The sequence below is a fragment of the Tenrec ecaudatus genome, chromosome 4 (genome assembly GCF_050624435.1).
Source record: "Tenrec ecaudatus isolate mTenEca1 chromosome 4, mTenEca1.hap1, whole genome shotgun sequence".
NCBI classification, from domain to species: domain Eukaryota; kingdom Metazoa; phylum Chordata; class Mammalia; order Afrosoricida; family Tenrecidae; genus Tenrec; species Tenrec ecaudatus.
Window position 1 is genome coordinate 98,012,372 of NC_134533.1, and position 14,204 is coordinate 98,026,575.

Below are 14,204 nucleotides of genomic sequence, written 5' to 3' on the forward strand. Positions count from 1 at the left end.
CTTTGGTCATCCTTGTTCAATATCAAACTTTCACATGCACACGAGGCGATTGAAAGATCAAAGGATGTCAGAAATGACACTGAAACTTGTTCTTCATTGCAAAGTAGCTAAAGCAAATAGAATGAAGTAAAAGAGTGGAACAGAACATTTCAAAGGGCAGCTTGAGAAGACAAAGTAAAGTATTAAAATATGCAAACACATAAGAGAAACAAAAGGAAAAACAATCAGCATAGCTCAAGCTGAAAGTACTAAAGAAAAACTTCAAGTAAAGAGATACTGAAGTTCATTATTAGTTACCAGGGACAACCTGGAGGGAGGGAGAAAGGAGAACTTAATGTTATGAGACACTGAGCTTTGGTTAAGGGTGATGGGAAAATATGGAAGTGGAAAAGGATGGTCTTTGAGCAGCGCGATGAACATAGTGTTACTAACCCAACTGTAAAGAATGTTGAAGTGACCACTGTTACATATACATATTTACCATAATAAAAACTAAATGGAAAAAGGGAATTAAAAGATTGAACTCATTTCTTGTTACTCTGAAGGCCACAAGGTCGGACCACTTGGAACAAATCACAAAGATGGACATTTAAATGAAGAAGCTTCCGAAATCACTCAGGGGTGTGTCCAAGTGAGCCTCCAGGACCGTGGTCCGGCTGTCGCAAGCAAAATCCTGTCAGTGTTTGCAAGTGTCAGCAGATAATTATAGAGCCTGCATCCCAAATCTGGACAAGTCACTGGAAATCCTGAAGAAATTATTTCATCATTTCTCTTTTGAAGAGGTTCATTGGGGAAAGCATATTGCAAAAAATCATTAAATGTGATACATCTGCTCATATGACATTGAATTTATGACAATAGTTTTTTTTTAAACCCTATTTGCCTATTTTGTGCATTACCAGCAGTGCAGTATTGCAGTAGGGCACACTTAGGTGCAAGGCCAAAGTACCACTGGCCGCGAAGATGGTGGTTTTGTGTGGACCTTCCTGGGCCATGGTTCTCAGTGGTTTGGCCATGATAAAATAATGAAATTTGCAAGTTATATAATGATGTAGTCATTCTCCGTTTTATTATCTGATTTTATAACCCTCCATTCTTACATAATACCAGTTGTTTTTAATAACTTCCTGGTCTTTCGGACCTAACCATGTGGATAAATGAGGACTAGGTAGCTGATGAAATCTTAACAGAACGTGTCGCACAAATTGGACGTGAAGAGAAAGGACACTGCCTTGCACAAGATGGGGGGGGAGTATTAAATAATTCCTAGAACATTGGATTTATAGAAAAGTGTGATTGTACTGGGGCAGCTGAAGGTGTCGGTCCATTATACTTTGACCGCAGTGGGAGCTGGAGGAAGAGGGCTAGGTCAGAATTCCCCATAGGTCCGGAAAGGGGCTCGAAGAGGGATGAGCTAGAGGGTGAGGGGACTAAGGCAGCAGTGGAGAAAGGCTGCGCCAGGCTGCATTTCGTCTTTCATTCAGGACTTCATTCGTTCAACTAACAGTTTTCATAAACCACATTCTAGTTGCGAGGGATGTAAAGAACAAGCAGACATGGGTTTTGCTCTTAAGGAATTAATATTTCATTGACAAAGACCTCACCGCCAGTAAAAACCGTAGTACTATGGAGTGAGCGCCATAGTGGCGGTCAGGTGTCGAGTGCGAAATGAGCACCGATGGGCCAGAGTCTGGGGGAGAAAAGGAAGTCGGTGGAAATCCAAGGCATTTCTACCCAAAACAACAAAACGCAACTCAAACCATCGTAACTGGGGCTTGAGCATTAGGACATGGACAAAGACCGCTCGGACTTACTACTGGACGGGGTTTTGCTGGGTCAAATGTGGACACTTCCCTTGCGCGGGCATAGTGGAAGGTCACGCTGCAGGAAGGGACGGGGTGGGAGGGGCATGATGTGAACAGATTGACATTTCGAAGACTAGACGGAGGTGGTTGGTGTGGATGTGCGTGCGTGTGCGGTTGCGCACAGAGGTGGCAGAGCAGCGGTGGGGCTGGGAGGCCGTTGTGCATCAACAAGGAAATGATTCACCGTAGAGGTCGAACTGACACGACAAGTCACTGTTAGGGATGAGTGAGTCATTTAGGAAATCACACGTGGCCCAGATCTGTCGGGTGCGGGGAAGGCTCGGCAATGAAAGCAGTGAGCAAGGTTGGCAGAGGCCGTCAGAAGTTCAAGTTCTTGCCTAAGCTCGCTGACGGGCATGGTGAATGGGTAGAAACGAATGGTAACTATAGGAACTGACCTTGGCACCCTTAGGCCTCCTGCGGATTACAGTAAGTTCACAGATGGCTTGTTTGCTTTCATAAACTCAGGGACACTAACCTGAGTTCCTAGGATGGACTTAGGAGGCAGGGGTGGGGGGTGGCGGGTGTCTGTGAATTCCCTGGGCTTAGAGTAAACGCTATGAGTCTGTAAGTGCGCACTTTTCTCCAAGGAAGAGGACCCATGTTTATGATCAAGTTTCCCAAAATTTCGTTGTCATATTTGACCCACCTCCTTGTCCCCAACCCCGGAGTGCTGAGTAGCTGATGAGTGCACATTGGCTAAAACCTGTGGATGGGATGTTTGTCCCCATGAAGGCCCAGCTCCGGGAAATGTAGGATGGGAATTTACTTGAGGGCAGCTTGATCCTTCCAAGATCATTGAGAAAGGAATGACACTAAACAGACTAAGCTTCAAAGTGCAGGCCAACCTACTGACCTTGCAGATTTCTTTGCTGTAGGAATAGTTATGGGGCTATGTTGCCAGGCAGAAAGGCAGGCTTAGATGGGCTCTTTTTTTTTTTTTTAAGGGATGCCAGTGCTTATGTGTAATCTGTTTTCATAATCTTGGTAAGCGTTTTAAAAAAATTTTTTAAGAGTTCTTTTGTTGGCTCAAGCAACACAGTCCCTGATGTCATGAGCAGATTACCCATTTATGACCTTCCAGTTCCTGTGAACTTCAGCAGAGAGCGTAAATGTCCTCGTTTACTTCTGGTTATTGAGGAAACTCATGCAAAAACCTCAGGCTCTTGCCATCTGTGCAATTGTCTCATTTACCCCACAAGTAATAGGCTCTCTTTTTAAATATATTTTTAATATATATATTTCTGGCTATGTTCTGAGCACAGAAGTTGCTGACAAACAGGAGAGCTCAGCAGAATTGCGAGGTGTTCAACAGAAGCTGCCGATTTCTCTGGAACAATGAGAAGGAAGTCTGACTCTGGGCAAAGTAAGGAAGATTGGCTATGACCCGGAAGAGCAAGACCATGAAGGAGGCCATCTAGAACTGTCACATGGGGTTTAGTGAGTTATAGGGAATCTGAGGCTGATCTTGAAAGCAGATAAGAAGTCACGAGAGCATTGCACAGCAAGCTGTTTATTGGAGGGCGACACTGACCACGGCCTGTCGGGGAGGTCCCCGACAGCAAGAGGTCTTAGAGAGTCAAGTCTGAGAGCCACCCAAAGTGAAAACGGGCATGAAAAATACTGTGGGGTAGGTGGGTAGCGGGGTGTATTTGAGCCTTTTGTGATGTCTACTTCCAGCAAGATGGGATCTTTAAGAGGCTATCCGGAGTGAAGTTGTATGGGTCTACTAACAGGTCAGGGTCGAGTAGCACTAATGTAAGTCAGAAGAGAATCAAGAATGACCCTGGAGATCTTTGATAATAATAGTAAGAAGGAAAGGGAATTTTGTCTGTATCAGAGGAAAATCTTCATGGTTGTTTTTTTGTGTAGAAATAAAAGGTGAATAAATACTGGGCTAAAATGATCAATGGTAAATGAAGTAGAAGGAGAAACATTGAGTTAGCATTGCTTCATCAACCAAGAAGCCACTGCAGAGTCATGCCGCTAAATTGGCACGAACATGTGGGATCTCTGATCCCCCAAACTCCCTGCCCTCAAGTCAACTCCAACTCAGTGCAACCCTCTAGTGGGGTTTCTGAGTCCGTAACTCTGCAGGAGTAGAAAGGTCTCGTCGTTCTCCCATAGAATGATTGGTGGTTTCGAACTGCTGACCTTACGGTTAGCAGGCCAACTCTTAATCACTATGCCATCAAAACTATCCGAGAATAAATAAATAAATAAATAAATGCTTGCTATAGAGTCAATTTTGTTGCTGAGCAGAATCGAGCTCCACAGGGTGTTCCAGGCTATGGCATGAGGAATCAAACTGCGGAGACTTTCTCCCACGGTACCTCTGGGTCGGTTCAGGCACCCATTTTTCTGCTGTTTGTGCCCATTGGGGACCGGTCTATTAGCACCAGCTCTGAGAAAACCGGTGCGGTGGGGCCATTTGTTTCTGAGGAGGATGGGGGGCAATTAGAGGGCATGGAAGAGACATTGCAGAAGAAAGGAGGAGACAGGCATCTTGGAGGCTAATGCTTCTAGGTTCTAGACCTCGACTTCAGGTATGGGATTTCTAGGGGTGGGGGCTGCACAGAAGTTACTTAGCTCTCATTCCACAGGAGATACGTTTCTGTAATTAAAAGACACGGAAACGCTGTTCTCTAAAGATCCGGTGTCTTTACATGTTTATCTGTCTCCTGCTTTCATTTCTTTTTCCTTCCAGGAGTCAGCCGGTATAAAAGGTTTTAGCCTGTGTCAGTATATCATCTAAGAAGGGACACATAGGGAAAACTAGAGGTTAAGTGCTGGCTGCTACTGGAAAGCTGGTGCGCCAAACCTCCCAAGCCCAAAACATGACCGCCAAGAAAGCCCTTTAGGGCAGATGAATAAGTAGGTTTTCCAGGAAGGTGGGGTTTCTGAGTCAAATGTTGACTGGGCTGCACTTACCTTATCAATAAGAAATACATAAAGTCGCCATGAGACTCTGAAGTTGCGCTTTCCAGATCTGAATCCTGATTTTCCAAACATCCCTGTTAGTCTGGGTAAACTAGGGAAACAAGTCCACAGAAACTCAATGTATAAGAGAGAGTTTTATATAAAGGTTAAGTGCACATCAAGAAAGCCCAACCCAGTGCTGCCCAAGCCCGTAAGTCCAATATTAGCCCATATGTCCGACACCAATCCACAAAGTCCTCCTCCATCTCACAGTATACACACAATGACACTGACTGCAGGAGGAAAGCCAAATCAGTAAATGTGTAAACATCTCAGAGCTGGCAGGGGTCTCCACACAGCTGCTCCAACACCCAGGGCTGCATCGAGGAAGATCCATGTGGCTTCTTCTCAGGGATGTCTTGCAGGAAGTGAGCCTTGCAAGTTAAAGCAGGGAACTGGCTAAGGCAGCTGCACCCTGGTCTGACCATCACAAAGCAAGAGACCCGAGAACTTGAAAGGCGAGGCTCAATTAATCTCACATGTGTTTTTCAGCCAGGTTGACACAATAAACCTTAACGATCTCAATCCCTTTTTTTCCTAACCATTAGCATGAAGGCATCGATATCTCATAGATAATTAGCATTACACTAAATAGTACTCAATAAACACTTGCTACTGTTATTAATTCCTTATGTTAACCTCAGAAAATAGGTACTGCCCCCTTCTGACAGATTTGGCAAGAACTACAACAATAAGGAAGGACAAGTATAAAAGTATAAAACTTTTTTCTTCAGAGTCACCAGCGTTTCTCATGGAAAGTTACGCATCCTTTTTCCTTTGGAACACATTTGAAGAATAGAATTCCCTCAAGGATTGAAAATAATCTTCCTGTTCATCCTGATGCTGGAACAAAGCTCAGGGTGTGCTAGGTTTTTTGCTCGTATCAAGTGGGGTTAGCAAGGAGACACATTGCAAAATATAAATTTCATATGAGTGTTTTCTCCAGTGCAGAATCAAACCACAAAATGAGACCCTCACCTCATGCTAATGCTGCTGGGTGGGAAGGCACCCAGTGGGAAAATGAATAAGCATAGTTTCAAGTCTTAGACTTTCAAAACTTTTAGTTACTGGTAGAGGAAAATGATAATATTAGGCATATTTATTTGTTCATATTTTTATTTCTGTTACTTTAAACCTCAAAGGTATGGGAGCCTTGCCACGAGTGGCACTGTCGTCTTACAGAAGGTATAATGCTGATTGATAACAAGGAGAAGCAGTGCAAAGGGAAATGGAACATCAAAAACTATTTGGATTGCCATCTTAAAATGTCTTAATTAGGAATCTGATTTAGGAAAACCTTTCGGTAGAGTTCAGGCTCATTCAGCCCACTGATATGGCATCCAGGTGATTGCTCTCCTAGACATTCCTACTTGATGGGGGCTCCTCGTCTGTCCATCCATCCAGAAACAGTCTCATTTCTGTGTCACCGAGCCACTGGTGAGTATGCATGCTGACCCTGTGGCAATTACACTTACCCTGCAAGGCCACCAGGCTCATAAGATCTCAAATTCATTATATTTTCATGAAGGCTCTGGTTAAGAACAGGACTGCAGGGAATCAGAACTCACTTGGAACAGACAACCATAAGGAGTCAGAGCTGTGCAGGAGGAACAGTCAGGAGGGTTTGCCTTGAGAATCTCTAAGATCTGAATGGTTTTTGATATCTTGAATCAACTTTCTCCAGCTGCCCAGGCTAAAATTATTTTTCCTAAGGTTTTGTTTTTTTTAAGGCAACATTAATTCCTGATAAGAGGATTAGGAAAGTCATCATGGGAAAAGATAAAAAAGACAAACAGCCACGCAAAGGAGGACACATTGACTGCCAAGTGTGAGGCGTAGGGAGCATAAGTACACTGACAGCCACGGGAGATTTTTATCATTGGTTATATTTTTTCTTTTTTTAAAACATTTTATTAGGGACTCATATAACTCTTATCATAATCCATACATACATCAATTGTATAAATAAAGCATATCTATACATTCTTTGCCCTCATCATTTTCAAAGCATTTACTCTCCACATAAGCCCTTTGCATCAAGTCCTTTTTTCCCCTCCCTCCCCACTCCCCCTTCCCTCATGCACCCTTGATAATTTATAAATTATTATTTTGTCATATCTTTCCCTATCCGGCATCTCCCTTCACCCCTTTTCTGTTGTCCGTCCCCTAGGGAGGAGGTCACATGTAGATCCTTGTAATCAGTTACCTCTTTCCAACCCATTCATCCTCTACCCTCCCAATATTGCCCCTCACACCCCTAGTACTGAAGGGATCATCCGCCCTGGATTCCCTGTGCCTCCAGCCCCTATCTGCACCAGTGTACATCCTCTTCTCTATCCAGACTTGCAAGGTAGAATTCGGATCATGGTATTTGGGAGGGGTGGGGGTGGGGAGGAGGAAGCATTTAGGATCTGAAGGAAAGCTGTATTCTTCATCGGTGCTACATCGCACCCTGACTGACTCATCTCCTCCCCTAGACCCCTCTGCAAGGGGATCTCCAGTGGCCGACAAATGGGCTTTGGGTCTCCACTCTGCACTTCCCCCTTCATTCACTATGGTAACATTTTTTTTTCTGATTCTTCTGAGCTAGATGGCCGCTTTTTACCTTCAAGCTTTTAAGACCCCAGACACTATCTCTTCTGATAGCCGGGCACCATCAGCTTTCTTCGCCACATTTGCTTATGCACCCTTTTGTCCTCGGCGATTCTATCATGGAGGTGTGCATCCAATGATATGATTTTTTGTTCTTTGATGCCTGATAACTGATCCCTTTGGAACCACGTGAACACACAGGCTTGTGTGTTCTTCCATGTGGGCTTTGTTGCTTCTGAGCTAGATGGCCGCTTGTTTATCTTCAAGCCTTTAAGACCCCAGATGCTATCTCTTTTTATAGCCAGGCACCATAGCTTTCTTCACCACATTTGCTTGTTCACCCGCTTTGGCTTCAGCAGTTGTGTCGGGAGGGTGAGCATCACAGAATGCCAATTTAATAGAAGAAAGTATTCATGCATTGAGGGAGTGCTTGAGTGGAGGCCCAAGGTCCTTCCGTCACTTTTATACTAAACCTATAAATATAGGCACATAGATCTATTTCCCCATCCTCATATATATATTTGCATATGTACATGTCTTTGTCTAACCTCTATAAATGTCCTTTGCCTCTTACCTCTTTCCTCTGTTTCCCTTGACTTTCCTCCTGTCCCACTATCATGCTGCATCCTCACCTGGGTTACAGCTATACTTCTTCTTTACGTAACTTTACCCTTGATCATTCCCTACCAGGCCTGCCACTCTCACCTCACCACCAGTTTGGATCCCTTGTTGTTTCCTTGTCCCTGGGTTTGCTAACACCACTTCCTTACCCCCCACATCCCCCTATCCCATGCCCCCCAGGAACTGTTGGTCCCGTTGTTTTTCCTCCAGATAGTTCATCCAGCCTATCTTATTTAGACAGACCTGTGGAGATAATAACATGCACAAAAACAAGACAGAGGAAAACAAAGCAACAGTATACAACGAAACAACAACAACAAACCACTGACAAAGAACAAAACAAAACACATCAAGAAAGAAAAGCTGGTAGTTATTTCCAGAATCATTTGTTGACCTTTAGGAGTGTTTTCCAGTTCAGTCTGTTGGGGCACCACGCCCTGGCCCCAAAGTTCACTTTCACCATTCCCTGGGGACCTTGCCACTCCATTCCCTTGCTGATCCGCTGCACTTCCCAAGTGCTCTGCCTGGGTGTGGTGGGATCAGGTTGGGCTACATTTTTTCTTATTCCTCCTTACCTGTCCTAATATTTAAGAATTACTATCTTGTTTAGTATTTGTACAATTTGTCTCATTCCAAAGATAATTGCCACATGCTAAAGCTTTCTCTGATGTCGCCAAATGAAAGTATTACTAAGTTAAGACATTTAAAAAAAACATATTTCTGCCTGAGAAAGCTCTTTGATCTTCATGAAGCGCTTTGGTGGGGGTAACACAGTGGATAAGCACTTGGCTGGTTCGAACCCACTAGCCCTGCCAGAGGAGAAAAGTGAGGCTGTCTATGGCTTTCAAGATGACAACCTTGGAAACGCTATCAGGCAGTTCTACCCTGTCCTATAGGTTAACTCTGAGTCAAAATCAACTTTATAGCAATGAGCTATCGTGGGGGCCAGGGGGAGGGGTGGAGCAGCGTGAGTCTGGGCGGTATGGGCAGTGTCTTAATTTTTTTTAATCATTTTATTGGGGGCTCGTACAACTCTTATCACAATCCATCCATCCATCCATGTGTCAAGCACATTTGTACATTTGTTGCCATCATCATTCTCAAAACATTTGCTTTCTACCTAAACCCTTGGTATCAGCTCTTCATTTCCCCCCTCCCTCTCCACTCTCCCCTCCCTCTTGAACACTTGATACTTTATAAACTATGATTATTTTGTCATATCTTACACTGTCTGATGTGTCCCTTCATCCACTTTTCTGTTGTCCATCCCCCAGGGAGGAGGTTATATGTAGATTCTTATAATCTGTTCCCCCTTTCTACCCTACCCTCCCTCCACTCTCCTGGTATTTCCACTCTCACCACTGGTCCTGAAGGGATCATCTACCCTGGATTCCCTGTGTTTCCAGTTCCTATCTGTACCAGTGCACACCCTCTGGTGTAGCAAGGTTTGTAAGATAGAAATGGGATCATGATAGTGGGGTGGGAAGAAGAATTTAGGAACTAGAGGAAAGTTGTGTGTTTCATTGTTGATACACTGCGCCCTGACTGGCTCATCTCCTCCCTGTGACCCTTCAGTAAGGGGATGTCCAGTTGCCTACAGATGGGTCTTGGGTCCCCAATCTGCACTCCCCCACATTCACAATGACATGATTTTTTTTTTTTTTGTTCCTTGATGCCTCATACTGATCCCTTTGACACCCTGTGCTCACAAAGGCTGGTGTGCTTCTTCCATGTGGGCTTTGTTGCTTCTGAGCTAGATGGCTGCTTATTTATCTTCAATCCTTTAAGACCCCAGATGCTATATGTTTTGATAGCCAGGCACCATCAGCTTTCTTCACCACGTTTGCTTCTGCACCTGCTTTGTCTTCAGCAATTGTATTGGGTAGGTGAGCACACAATGGTATGATTTTTTTGTTCTTTAATGCCTGATATCTGATCCCTTCAAGTGCCTTTGATTTTTAAAGGATCCCTGGAGGCATGCTTGGTTAAGCATTTAGCTGCTGATAGCAGGGTAGGCAGTTCAACTCCACCAGCTTTTTCATGGGAGAAAGATGTAGGCTACCTTAAACACCACCTGAAGTTACTCCCCAACCACCTCCAGGATAAAAAGAGAAGTTCAACTGTGCCTCCCATTGAAATTTCCTAAGGTTCTGCAATGTTTTCACACATTCAACAATAAGCATGAGTTGTGTTAGCTCAAACATGTTTACTACCATGAGTATCTCTTTAATTCTCACAACTTCCAAGAAGTAAATGCAAATTTATTTCGAAGTAGTATCAAAGCCCACTTGACTCTGAGAAAGTTGATATGCCCTACACTTTGATGCTCTCTAGAACATGTAGGCATCTTCTCTTAGAGCTGAAAAGAGAGAGGCATTAGTTTGGCATCTTTTCCAAATTACTGCCAGCCATTGGTACTGTGGGTCCACAAAACTATGATGCTTTCAAATAAGTCTGAAATGAACATTAGTTTACAGATTTTACTATCCCCAAATCTCTCCCAGGAAGCCTTTGTCTAATAACACAAAGCACTGTTTTAATTTGTTTTATCGAGTTATTGTTTTTTTAAAGAAACTTTGTGGAAATTTTATTAAACTTTATTAAAATTAAGGAAAAGCTCCAATTAATGAAGATGCACAAAACCTGATTTCACAAAACCTGCCTCGTGGAAGGTGTGTAACCATGATTAAAACAATTGGGAGATGCTGTTGAATAAAGTAAATGATTATACAGAGACTTAAAAATAGTTTTATTGGCATATACTTCATATACAATTTAGTCCTTCTAAGTTAGGAATAGTTGTGCAGTCATCACCATAAATCAATGCCAGGATATTTTTCTTCTGCCAGCCATACCCCTACATAGTTTTTATTGCTACCTAGTTATTAATCTAGTTACTATCTCTAGATTTACCTATCATGGATTTCATACACAGAAAATCACACAAAACGCAAACAAACAACCCAAGACCTACAACAATGACTGGAAAATGTAGAAAAACCTTAATAAAAAAGTAAGCAGAAAGTATTAAAATCAGAAACAACTTCAAAAGACTCCCAAGGAAAACAATCAAGGTTGGAGTAGAGACCCAAAGCCCATCTGTTGACAATTGAACAGCCCCTCAGAGAAGGGTCACAAGGAAGGGATCAGCAAACCAGGGTGCTGTGTAGCACTGATGAAACACACATTATTCTAGTCCTTTAATGCTTCCTCTAAACCCACCACTCCCTCCATCATGACCACAATTCTACCTTACAAATCAAGCTAGACTGGAGCATGTACCAGGTTACAGATGAGAGCTCTCAACACATGGAATCCAGGACAGACAAACCCTCAGGAACAATAATGGGAGTAGTGATCCCATGAGGGTAGGGATAAAGGGAAAGAAAGGGGGAGTTGATCACAATGATAGATGTATAACACACACCCCTCTCCTCCCAGGAGGATGAACAACAGAAACATGGGTGAAGGGAGACAGAGGATGGTGTAAGATATGAAAATAATAATTTATAATTTATCAAGGGGTCATGAGAGTGGAAGGATAGGGGAGTAAGGGGCAAAAGGAGCTGATACTAAGGGCTCAAGTAGAAAGAAAATGTTTTGAAAATGATGATGGCAACAAATGTACAAATGTGCTTGACACAATGGATGCATGAATTGTTATAAGAGCTGTAAGAGCCCCGAGTAAAATGATATATTTTCTAAAAAGCAAACAAAACAAAAACACATGGAAACAACTTTATAATGGGCCAAAAGGAAGGTGAAACGGTAAGGTGTTACATTTTTAACCTAACTGCATCAGCCATAATTAAGTCTCCAGTGCTCTTGGTCTGATAGCAGGCTGCTCACCTCTGTCAGATAGCAAGATTATGGTCAGAAGGCATCATTGGAGCCTCAATCCATGCGTGGACCCGGCAAATGCATTTTGGGATTCCACTGTCATACATACACGTCTGCAAACTGGGTGTTCAGAATTTAAGCTCTGACACCATTCCTTCCTTCAAATTTGGATTTTAATATTTGCAAACCTTGGATCACACATGCTTCTTCCTGTGAACTTAGTTCGAAGACAGGCCTTTACTACCCCAGGTGCTATTCTTTCTGATAGCTGGGCACCATCTGGTGTCTTCACCACACTGCTATAGCACTCATATCTTCAGTGATCTCGTCATGAGGGCGGGTACTGAGGAGGGCCATGTCATAAGAACTAATTGTTCTTAGATTGAGGCTAGAATTAAGTGCTGGCCCCAAATCCATTCCTGTATCTATGATTTATATATGTCTCAGGTTCACTTTAGAGACATCATTACCAGTTTATGACAAAGAACATTATAAATCATCCCCCTGGGGCATAAGATTTATTTAGCCAAATATATAGCATTTAACATGTTGGGAAAAAGAAATTTATACAAGTGTAGACTGCCCAGCTTCAGATGGCACTACATGAATTGTTGACTTGTACAAATCAAACTCTTAAGCAGACACTATATATATGAACGATCAGGGTTATAGAGAGACTTACTGACATAGACTTTAATATCTGAAGAGCATTGTGAATTTCAAGGAGGAGACTATTGGGTTTATCAAATTTATTTTACTTCTTTTTTAATGAAAGTTGGACTTGAGTGTCAACATACTGCTGCTTTTGGATAAGACACACAGGGAACAGTACGACTGTGTCACGTATTGACACCATGGAGTATGGATTGACCATCCACTTCCGAATGAAGTAGTGCACAGAGAATTGTTTTGCAGGGAGTTAAGGGTGGACCATTCAAGGGAGAGCTCAGGCTGCAGCAGGTCGGCTAGGCTGGGCAGGTCCACACAGCCCTGCACTGATGGAGTTCACCAGGCACCTTGCCCACAGTGAGAAATGCCTAAGGATGATCAGGGAGCTCTGAGAAGAGTTAGTGCAAAGACAAAATCTCCCCTCCCAACTCTCTTTGGGATCACTTTGGAGTTGTGGGGATGTCATTTTAAAATGCACTCTTATTCTCTCCATTCTGTGTGACAATGTGCAGTTGGCTGGCTTTAGATTGTATTGACGGTAACAACCTACATGGCTCAAGGAAAGAACACATCTTTGCCAAAGTTAACATTGTATTTTTGATATCAACATGCAAAGATGGGACTGCTCATTGGCCACCAGAGCTCGGACATAGAGGAGTCTGAAAAGTTCTGTGCATAGGCAGCTGTAACCTTTGTGAATGTAATGGAAAAGCTGGTTACATTTTCTTTCAATCAGTGTTCCTGGCAGCGATTGCCTATGGCCTTATGCCATACTACAATGTAATACAGGCCTGAAAATCTCTTTGCCCATAAGCTACCCTCATAAAGTGAGTTGTTGCTCTGTTGATTTACTTTATTTTGAGTTCCTCATCTGCTGAGGTTTTTATTTGGAAAGGACATACAAAAATAAGCCATCATAGCCACAAGAGTTCTAAAAAATATTATTAATGAAATAATTCCTAAATAAATAATTATAGGGATGCAATTTAATGAGGGTGGCATTTTAAAATGATCTTTAGTAATTTGGCCTTTTGCAAATTTTATTTTCTCATTCAATAGTTTATTCCCTTTTTCTACCTTATTAAACATCTTTTTAATAGCACTGCCAACCCATGACAGTTTTTCTACTTAAGATCTATGTCCCTTCTTTCTTGCTAAATTAACTTCACTATTGAGTTTATAATGCAAAGTTTTCAGCCACGTAGTCCCTTTTCTATTTATTTTCAATTGTACATTTTATTGTCTTTGCTCCTCAAAGACTTGGTCTGATGCAAACTAAACTCAGAAAACCTTTCAGAGGAACACAATTTGCCAACACTGGTGTTTAGATGTGGTGGAAATAGAAGAACATGGGTTTAGTTGGGGAAGAGTGAGGGAGGTGGGAACTCCACTGCTCAGCGAGGGCGACACCTCGATGGAGGACACGCAGCTCTACGGGGAATATCTCCACATTGAACACTTTAATTGTGAATTGGGGGCAGGTTTATAGTGTAGATCATCAATGGTTTCAGGCTTTGCTATTTCTGTCTCATACCTGCCGGGCTGTGTGGCTTAGCCCTGGCTTGTCCTTTTCCTTGTGGCCCGTGTGTCGAATCCCAACAAACTCAGCCGTGGACTCGTGTTCTGTAGCAGAACTAG